This window comes from Spermophilus citellus (genome assembly GCF_964194105.1).
Source record: "Spermophilus citellus genome assembly, chromosome: 17".
NCBI lineage: Eukaryota > Metazoa > Chordata > Mammalia > Rodentia > Sciuridae > Spermophilus > Spermophilus citellus.
In genome coordinates this window covers 32,100,925-32,111,463 of record NC_138199.1, presented here as the reverse complement: position 1 = coordinate 32,111,463, position 10,539 = coordinate 32,100,925, and positions in this window count along the sequence as shown.

Below are 10,539 nucleotides of genomic sequence, written 5' to 3'. Positions count from 1 at the left end.
TCAGAAACATCCTTCTAATACCTAGATCTCATAAAATATTCAAGATGCAAGCTGTTCTCTTTACCTCTGAAAGTCTCCACCTTCAAAATCACTTGTGCTTCTTCTATCCTTATAAACACACGAGATTTTATTTTTCACCAAAAAAGATATAAACATCCAAACAACAAGAAAAATAAAATAACCTAAAGTAGGACAGATGTGGCCAACAATCTCCAATATTTTTTCCAAGTCACAACAGAAACTTAGATTTAAAAATAATTGAACTGTGATACTTTTAACTTGACAGAAACCTTAGGTTTATACAGCTTTGGGAATTAAACTAAAGAATTCTTAATAGTTCAAACAGTCACTAAAATGACATGAGTCCCATAATCTAATGAAAACCCAATCATTCTTACCATGTCATTTTCCTTTACACTGAAATTTCAGCAGATGAACACCCTTGTGTCAGAGGGTGCATGATATTTACAGATAAACAGAATTTGGATGACTTTTTGCTTAAGAAATTTGTTACCCAAGAGTTGGCTGTCCTGGGGACATGCTCTCACAGGGGAATTTATCGAATTCCCTAAGAAATACATTGCCACATTCTCTTGATTTCTGACATTGTGTCATTTAACCTGAAAACTGCAGATTTGTAACCAGTATTTGTAGGGAAAGATATAAGAAGTCCTGATGCTTCCAGTTTAAACTTGTTTTAAGATTTCAAAGAGAAATGATACATTTGCATGCTCTGATTAAATCAGATTATTGTCTCAAAGGTTGACCATGTAAATAATTCAAATTAATTCATCAGTATACAATAGATTTAATAAGCATAATAAACACTTTGAAGAAAATACTTGGGACCTCCGATCTGCCCTTACTCTCACTCCCCATTATCTCAAATTTCCCTGAGAACAGAATGAGTGGTACCACGTAGTTCTCTTCTATTCAAAATATGCAAAGTTGCTATTTACCAGTTTGCAATTTGCATGTCTCAAATCCTGCCAGAACTCAGGGTGAGGGGCATAGGGTGATTGTGCCAAAAGAGGGCACCAGGCGAAAATGGAAACCCAATGAACACATCTTCACCACCCCAGGGTGCTGCAAAACATAACCCTAGCTGACTGCTCAAGATTTGTTTGTAAGACAATGAAAATATTGGGTGTAAAAGGTTATGCGAAATCTCAGACATCTAGTGTCTTTTCTTCTTTAATTGCTGGGTGGAATAAGAGGATGAGCAAGGATTTCAAGATTTTTATAAAAAAGGAGTACAAGAGGAAAAAGGGTACAATTGTGACTATTTACAACATACACTTGGAGAGTAATTTATAGGCTGGAGTTTAGCCTTTAGTCTTCTGTCTTGTGTTACTTTCTGCAGCGCCATCAATCTAACCTTGCTGACTGGTATATGTCATTCTCTCTTTCTGGTGTGTTCTGTAGTAATTTATCGACAGTGGCCACACTTGAGATCACACTGGTGATCAGGTGCATGTTGTCTCTGAATGTGAGTCTCCACTTTTTCATCTCTGAAAATATGTTAAATGTCTCAAGATTTAAGATTGTAAATAACATGCATGTCCATACTTACATTTTTTTGGTATAAATCACCTTTGGGATGATTTTTTTTTTCCCCTCAGAAGAGTATGTGCATTCTGGATGTTTGTATTGCAATATTACTCAAAGAATGAACGTGCTTGGGAACACCAATCTTTTTTTTGCATTTTGATGGCGGGTGACTAAAGATGCACTTTAAAATTACCTTGCTCATAATGTGTGACTCTGTTTCCACTGGTGACCTCTGTAGAGTCCTAAGATGGCCACAGATAAGAATGAAATGCCACAGTTACTAGAAGACTGTAGGAAATAATCTGTTTTGCTAAATGGGGTTATTTGGCAGAGGATGGGAGACGGAGGGGTGGACAGGGGATGGAAGAGAAGGAAGATAGAGAAAAAAAAGGAAGGGAGGAGAGAATGAGAAAAAAAAAAACAAAACAGAAAACAAAAAGGAGAGTTATTCTGTTGATTTTGTCCCAAGACAAAGGGCTGATAAAGTTGACTAGCTGAGAAAAAAAAAAAAAAAAAGGCAACATTAATGAAGGAAAACCATTATTTGGCTTGACCAGGAAATAGGGTGTTCTGGTCCATCAAATATGTAATTAATAGTTACCTTCCACTTTAGCAAACATTTACTGATACTCCTCCATGACCAAAACTCGGTACAAGGGCCTGGGTCATGACCAAGGCCTTGGCACACCATCCCTCCCCTTCACCCTTTCCTGTCTTCCTCTGTTTTCTGTTGAAGGCAGTTCTAATCTTGTCATTGTCCTGCAGTAGACCCCTTAATGGCTTCCCAGTGTTCTCTGAATATTTATGTCAACTCCTTACCACATCCTACAAGACCCTGCCGGGTCTGTTCTCTTAAGCTTCCCCTTCATATCCCCACAGACTACAATGTTGTTTTGCTTTTTGCAGTACTAAGGATTGGACCCAAGGGTGCTCTAGCACCAAGCTACATCCCCAATCCTTTTTTATTTTATATTGAGACAGGGTCTTGCTAAATGGCCTCATTTTTGTGATCCTCCTGCTTCAGCCTTCCAAGCTGTCAGGATTACAGGCCTGTGCCACTGTGCTCAACTCACAGTGATCTTTCAGATCCTCAAATATACCATGTTCCTTCCATCCTGCTCCTACTTTCAATTCCAACTCACAGATCTCCTCCTCAATTTCTTGGACACCCAACTCCTGCCCCACACTGGGACAGAGACCCAAAGTCGTAGCCTGTACCTTTCTCCATGGCATGCATCACAATTTATAATTATATATACCTGAATTTGGATTTCCCCAGAAGAAGACTCTGAAGCAAGGATCTGAGAGCAAGTAATTCATTTAGAAGATGGTCCTAGAAAACACCCAGGAAGGGAGTGGAGAAGTACAGCAGGGAAGGGAAGAGGGCTCTGCCTAGCATATGTGAGGCTCTGGGTTCGATTCTCAGCACCACATATAAATAAATGCATAAAATAAAGGTCCAACAACTAAAAATACATATATATTATAAAAAGAGGGGGTTAAAAAAAGAAAGAAATCCCTGCTAAGCGAGTTACCACCATGGGCAGCTGAGATTCATCTTGCTGGGGACCAGGCAGTGTGGAACACTTATCTCAGTGATCCTTCCCCTCCTCTGTGGGTATTTATACTCCAATTCCTGTCAGTTACTGGCTGAACAATGCTCTCCTGCTAACTCCCTGGTACTTCTAGCCTGCTCTGCTCCCAGGCAGAGATGCAGATGCCAGGCAGCTGGAAATCAGCCAGGTATTGCACAATGGTATGGCTCAAAGGATCGTGGATTGGCCACTGACAGTTCTGCTAGTTACATAAACAAATACATTTACATATAACTACATTTACACATAATATGTACAAATGTGCATGTACATGAACATAGTATGCATTTGTGTGATTCTATCAGTCGTATCTGTCTCCCACAGGAGCCCCATGGGAGCAGGGGCTGAGTGTCAGTGTCCTGCCCAGGGCCTGACCCTCACTAAAATCCTTCTCTCACCAACACCCTCAACTTCCTGGTTCCTCTCCCCTTCTGTCATTCAACTCTGGATGAATCAATCCTCCTCCTCCAATGTGCACCCAAACAGATTAATGTTGAGAAAATTACATAACAGAGATGATGGGTATTACTTTAAATTTATGATCCAAACCTGAAAGTCATACTGGATACTTCTCAGGAAGAAAATGACTGTTTCTCAGAGCTCCCACATGCCACCTCCACCCTCACTCTTAGCTGGTGACTGCATTGAAAATTAAATACCATGGGACAAGCGCTTCCTCTTCTCATCCCTTCTACTTCTTTCCTGTTATACTGAGGGGAGTTTCCTTCTGACTGAGAAAACTCATTTTGCTGGTGCTCTTGATTCTGTCCCCTCTGTGTCCCTAAAGTTCTTCTGCTCCCTCGGCTGCCTCTTTCTTCCCTGCCACTTCATCAATCTCTGCTTCTCCACCTGTTCATCTAACCAGCTTACCAAAGTGGTCTAGAAACTTGTTACTCAAAATTTATGGACCAGCAGCATGAACCTCACCCAGGAGCTTGTTAGAAATGCAGAATCTCCCATCTAGACCTGCAGAATCAATTTTTTTTTATATACTAGGGATTTAACCTAGAACTTCACTCATGGTAGACAAGTGCTCTACACTGAGCTACACACCCAGTCCTTTCTATTGTATTTTGAGACAGTCTTGCTAAATTGTCCAGGCTGGCCTTAAATCTGTGATCCTCCTGCCTCAATCTCTTTGCATAGCCGAGACTATAGGCATGCACCACCATGCCTGACAGAACCTACATTTTAACAAGATCTCCAGATTGTTCTTAGATACTTTAAAGTTTGACAAACACTGAGTGAGAGGTTTCCACTCAAAAACAAAGTAACAAAATTAGGAAACTGGGAGACTGGGAGAATGTATTCTGGAGCTCAGCCACAGACCACAGACACATGAAGCAGTTATCTTAGGGAATTCTTCAGGCACAGGGAGGCAGGAAGAGGAAGCCTCCCCACCCCCTTTACAGGGAGATTCTGAACAGAAAACAATAGAGATAGCCAGTGAACCCAAAAGCTGATTGAGAAGACATCCTTCTTTATTCCACATTCCCCACCAGATAGATCTCTTTCTCACTTCTCCATCAGAGCCAAACTTTTATCTATTTCATTCAATAAATGTATAGAACACCTATCAGGTACCACCTAGTCTTGGAGGTTCTGGGGAGACAGAATAAATAAAACATATATGATCATTGTGCATGCGTTATGTCCTAGGGGCAAAGAAAATGAGGGGGAGGGGAGAGTCAGACACAGGAAGACAGACATGACCTGTGCTTTGCAATAAATAAGTGCTTTGCAACTGGGCATGATGGTGCACACCTGTAATACCAGTGGCTCTGGAGGCCGAGGTGGTAGGATTGCAAATTCAAAACCAGCTTCAGCTACTTAGCTAAGGCTCTGAGCAATTTAGTGAAATCCTGTCTCAAAATAAAAAATAAAGGGCTGGAGATGTGGCTTAGTGGTTAAGTGCCCCTGGGTTCAATCTCCAGTATTAAAAAAAAAAAAAAAAGTGCTTTGCAGAGAAATAAAAGGTGGTCATGTGATACACCAAAAGGTTGACATTTAGGCCAGGCCTGGTGTTGCAAGCTGTAATCCCAGCGGCTGGGGAGGCTGAGGCAGGAGGATCGCAAATTCAAACCCAGTCTCAGCAAAAAGCAAGGCACTAAGCAACTCAGTGAAACACTGTCTCTAATAAAATTACAAAATAAGGCTGGGGGTGTGGCTCAGAGGTCAAGTGCCCTGGAGTTCAATCCTTGGTACCAAAAAAAAAAAAAAAAAAAAAAAAAGGTTGACATTGAGACTGAGATCTCAATGATAAATAGCCCTCATTAGCATGGTCTACACTGGAGGTCTCACTTCCTCACTTACCATTCTCCCATTTGCCCTTCCGCCTGTACAGTTAGTTGGCTTCCATCTTCACTGGTCTTAAGGTTTCAGTGGCTTTCATGTTGTCAGAAGCAATAGCCTCTTTTCCGTTTGTAGCTTCTCTACATCTCACTAGCCTTTGGGTCATCTGCCAATGAAACATTATAAAGTAAGTGAATCACCTATTTAACCTTCACCATTCTAGGTTAGCTCCTGTTTAAAAAAACAAGAAGAAGAAGAAAAATTGAAGACTTTCCTGGATAAGAAAGAAGAGAGCAGAAGAGAAAGGGAAGGAGAGAAATAAGATACATTTATTCAAGCATAAATGTATCATTCAAAATTTTTTTAAAAATACATTTTTTCTGTATATATTTATTTACATATGTATGTATTCTTGGTCCCGGGTATTGAACCAGGGGCACTTAACCACTGAGCCATATCCTCAGCCCTTTTTTGTTTTTTATTTAGAGACAAGGTCTCACTAAGTTGTTTAGGGTCTTGCTAAGTTTCGGAGGCTGGCTTTGAACTTTTGATCCTCTTACCTCAGCCTCCTGAGCGGCTGGGACTACAGGCAGGTGCCATTGCACCCAGCTGTTTTGTATCTTTAAAAACCCCTTTGCTGTGTCAGGTGTGTCTGGAAATGAGATGGACAGCTGCTTTGGTCCAGCTCACAAAGGGAAATGCTAGTTCAACACCGCACATAAGCCATTTTCCTGACCTCTGCATTAACTCTCAGAAGTATCTGAGCAGGAGGAGGGCTGGAAGGGGCCAAGAGGCTTCCCAACAGTGCACCCAGCCTGAACACACTCCCATTTCTCCTTTTCTGCTTGGAGATGGTGCAGCAAGGGGTGCAGGGTGTGGAAAGGATGAAAATCACTCTCTGCAAACTACAGAACTTTATCCAGGAGATGGATGGAAGTTATTATTAGCCTGCTGATATTCAGAAATACCTAATTCAGCCCAGGGAAGATGGTTGAGGGATCCCACTACATAGTGTACTGAACTGTGGGCTGCATAAAAGTGAAATATGGTATGCCACATTTACCCCACGTGGATTGTCAAACTCTTGACCTAGGGCTTTAATTACCATGGTTTTTATTTACATGGTTTTTAATTACCAAATACTCTTAGGGTCCATTGGAAGCACATAGACCCCGTGTGGCCCTAGAATCACATGCCAAAGCTTGCTCCTGGGTCCAAGGCCGAAATGGGACCACAGTTTTTGACACCCCATGCTCACTCATAGTCACCTGATGGGTTGACCTTGCATTTCTCTGGCCCAATGGTTTTACACTCAGTCAGCACTTGGCTCTCTGGTTATAGGATTATGGCCAAAGGTAAAGAAAAACTCAGAGTGTAGGAGATGGATAGCTCCATGCCTCTGCCCACTTCAATAGCAAAAGACAGCAAAAAATCAGAACAAAATCTTGTGTCGTATATAAATCACACGAAACTTCTCTCTGTATCCACAAATACAGTTTTATTGGAACATAGACATGCCCCCTTCACTTCCATATTCTCTCAGGGTTCTTTGGGGCCACAAAAGTTGAATGGTTGTGATAGAGACAATATGGCCCACAAAGCCTAAAATATTTACTCTCTGGCCCTTTGTAAAAAAAAAAAAAAAAAAAAAAAAAAATCGCTGATCCCTGGGGTCTACAGGAAGTGGTGCACATGTTTGAATCTTGGTTCTGGGTTCTGCGTGATTGTGATGAAACCCTGGGCCACATGCACAGCCATAGTACCTGTAGCACCTTCCTCCTTTCCTCACTTGAGGTCTGGTAAACATCTTGTTCCTTATTTAAATTTCTTGCTGTCCCACCTCTCTGTTTTCTTCCTGCTATTCCTCTCATCTGGAAATCACACCCAATCCTCTCAATTTGCTTTTATGTCAATTTCCCCCAACCTTCAAGCAAGCCTTCCCACATCTCTCAACTATAATTTATTTCCCCGCCCTCTTTTTTGGCCATAATTCTTTCTGTACTGTCTCATGACACACCAGTTTCCTACTTTGCATTATAATTATTTATGCACATGTTTTATTCCCCTCTAGACTATAAACTCCTTGAAGAATGCATTGGCTCATTACAAAATTAGCATTCTGAGAACCCTTATTTGCATCACACATAAGATCTCTTGTCTTCAGAAAAAGGAGTATACTTATGACACATATAATTGGCACTTATCACACAAATCAATGATAATGGGGAATAAGGGCAAGATGGTTAATTAAAACCCAGAGCAAATTCCTCCAAAAATCATTTTTCTCTTCCGCACCGTTTTACCGATGCAATATGCACTGCTTTTATGAACTTCCCTCTCACTTTTTATTCACATTTTGTAGATATGTGACTGCATTGGCTATCATGCAGTGAGTGGGAGCACAAAGACCGGAAGTGAATAACCCACCAAATGAAATAAGCAGTCCTCCAGTAGTGGAAAGCTTTGGGGCATTCTTTCCAGCGAGGGTGCAAGCTTCTGAAACATCCACCCCCAGGACTCCATAAAGATTCGTGTGCATGCCATCTGGAATTTAGACCTGAGATGATCATCTTGTAGCATGGGCCTGTTACTCCAAATAATAGGTGAATTGAAAGCAAAAAATAAACAATCAACTTCCCCGAATGTGTGTTTGATTAGGCAGACTAAATAGTCTATGGCAAACATTAATTCTACAAGAACTGATAAGGAGATAAAATAAATATGAAGAACAACCCCGCCTGCCAAAGTAACATATGCGTTTGGAATGATGCTTTGCACCCATGACGAATGTACACAAATATTGTGTTAAACCTCTCCTCTTAATAGCCTCATTTCTCACATGCTCTTCAGAGGAAAAAATGTGATGCTAATTTAAGATGACTTATCCTGCTAAGCACACAAATAAAAAATAGTTCAGAATCCAGAACATGACAGAACTCCCCTTTCACATCTAATTAAGTGCTTTTAATTGGCAATTCAATTGGCACACTGTATATTTGGGGCTGGAGTGACGAAGGCAAAGAAGACCCCCCTAGTAAGGTACCAAAGAGGACATGTGGGACATGTACAATTGCTTTATTGTAAGCCATGCTAGGCACAGAAAAAAGGCAACTCTCTGTACATCTGGGGAGGAATCAGCAGTGAACCGGGCAAATGCTAGAGGGTCTGATCATGATTATAAAATGTCATTTAGAAGGATATTTACATTGTTAATTAGGCAATGACGCTGATAACTGCTACTCTGTAAATTGTGCTAATTACCCCAGTGCCTTGGAAGACTTTCTAATCAGCCAGATCAATAGGCTCCCCATTTATGCTAATAATGCAATGTCATCCTCCCTGTGAAGTGCTCTGCTTACAGAGAGCAGCCTGACACCCAGTTCAGCTCCCGCCCACTGTCCTGAGCTAGAAGCAGCCCGCATTCATCTGTCGGCCCACATCACAGCAGAAAGGCTGATGCCTGCTCACCCCTAAGGTCCTCAGCCAGGGAATGAGAATCCCACCATGCTCTGCATCTCCACCAATTGTTCAGGAAAGAGGCCTGAGTCTTTGTGCTCCATGAGACTTTTATGGAGCCACAGCCCTCTTGCTTTTGAAAATTGGTAAGATCACCTAGCCCTGAGAGAGAAGGGCTATAAGGAAGACCTAGATTTGAGTTTCTGCTCTGCCATTGACTTTGACTTTGGAGCAGGATACACCAATTGTTTTTGATGGGCATGTGTGTAGGCCAAATAAAAAGATCAATTCAGTTTACTGGGTGGACTCTTAGTGGGGTTTTTTTAAATGCTATTGTTTTTTCAATGAATTAACTGATTGTTAACTAGGCTTCTCAACCAAGAGTACCAAACTGCCTATGTTTCCTAACACACTATCAGCCTCTTTGGAGTCCCAGCAAGATAATAAGGGATCTAAAATATGTAATAAGAAGCAAAGATAGGCTAGATGTGGTGGCACATGCCTGTGATCCCAGCAGCTCTGGAGGTGAAAGCAGGAGGATCTAAAGTTCAAAGCCAGCCTTGGCAACTTAATGATGCCCAAAGCAACTCAGTGAGACCTATCTCTAAATAAAATATTTAAAAGGGCTGGGATGAGGCTCAGTGGTTGAGTACCCCTGGGTTCAAGCCCAGTACCAAAAATAAAAATTAAAAAGAAGAAGCAAAGAAAGCCAAGTGCGGTGGTATGTACCTTACCTGAAGCTCCTGCACTTAGGAGGCTGAGGCAGGAGGTTCACTTGAGCCCAGGAGTTTGAGACCAGTTTGGGCAACCTAGGGAGCCCCTGTCTCAAAAAAAAAAAAAAAAGCAGGGCTGGGGTTATAGCTCAGTTGGTAGAGTGCTTGCCTCACATGCACAAAGCCCTGGGTTCAACACGCCCCCCCCCCCCCAAAAAAAAAGGGCAAGGCAAAGCCAGTCTTATGTGGAGTTCTAAGTGTGTTCATCTGCCTCTTGGTCCTCTACAAGTATATAGGAAAGATACAGAAATAAGTCATTTGCCTCATTGCAACCTGTAATCCCTATCATTTCTATCTCCTTCCCCATCCGCCCTCAAACAAAAAGTCATCAGCTGGTAACCAAGAAGCCTGGTTTGAAAATTAACTCATTTGCCTTTCTCTTTCTGTTCCTGGTAGGTATCCTAATGAAGTGTCAAAATCCCTCTTGGAGAGTAACAGGGTAAAAAAGAGAGGATTAGCAAGGAGCTTGGGTAAATCATGGATTGTATAATCAAGTCCCCAAATGATTGAGAGCCAACTCCCTGTGAACCTTATGGAGCAGCCCAAGGAGGGTTTGGAGGTGCAAAACCAAGGTGACAGAGACACAGGGGCACAATTAAGGTTGGAAACAGCTGGGATCCACTTTCTAACTTGGGAAACAGAACTCCTCCTGTGAACCACTGCGTGGGGCTCATCCTCGGCTGCCCAGCCCCAGCAGGCAGAGTTCAAGGCCAGCTCCTGTGCTGGGCTTTGGGATGGGGCCAATTTGTTGAGTTGTTTCAATGCTTTGATGTGTAAACTAATCATCCGTCATTGTGCTCTAATTAAACCTAAGTGGTGCAATGGATTTGCTGTCATAGAGGCCAGGGCCCCCTCCTGGATTGGGGGAGGGA